At 58.0% G+C, this 488-nt stretch overlaps 1 protein-coding gene across 1 annotated transcript in view; it reads left to right on the top strand.

Annotated features, from left to right (window-relative positions):
* The window catches only part of LOC119593166 (ATP-binding cassette sub-family D member 2-like), a 22,603-nt gene that overhangs the window by 13,261 nt on the left and 8,854 nt on the right, over nucleotides 1-488 (top strand). The gene's annotated exons all lie outside the window — the stretch shown is intronic.

Genomic DNA, 488 nt, shown 5'->3' with positions numbered 1-488 from the left:
GCGAATGCAAGGGGGAGAGAGCGAGATCGAGCGAGGGTCGGTAAGGAGGAAGCAGAGTCCAAGGTCAGCCGAGATCCGAGTTGTGTAATTACAGTGCAGTGCAGTTGCTTTGTCCCGAGTCACTGAGATAGAAGCGCATTGCGTTCCACCGGCGAGCGGGGCTTGCATCAGGCAGCGCTTGCAAAAGAGGCGCTCGCCGTCATGAGGGGGTGTCATGAATTGCGCGAGGGGGGGCATGCGGGCAGGGCGGCCAGGGCACGGCCTGGCCATCAGTCTCGCATGGACCAAAGGGGGCTGGGGGAGGTGCCTTCAATCGCCGCCCGGGAGTGCAGGTGGCACGAGTGGGGACTGCTGGCCGAGAATGATGTGGCAATGCACAAATTGCACTGCTAACTGCATAGGACCATGCTCGCGAGGAGCCCACGCGAACGGGAGGTACATGCTGTTAATGCATAGACAGAAAGAAACATATTTAAAAAATGTTTTTT

Source organism: Penaeus monodon, chromosome 31 (genome assembly GCF_015228065.2).
Source record: "Penaeus monodon isolate SGIC_2016 chromosome 31, NSTDA_Pmon_1, whole genome shotgun sequence".
In the NCBI taxonomy this organism is placed as follows: Eukaryota; Metazoa; Arthropoda; class Malacostraca; order Decapoda; family Penaeidae; genus Penaeus; species Penaeus monodon.
The sequence above is the reverse complement of the archived record's forward strand: the minus strand, read 5'-3'. Positions and strand labels throughout refer to the sequence as shown.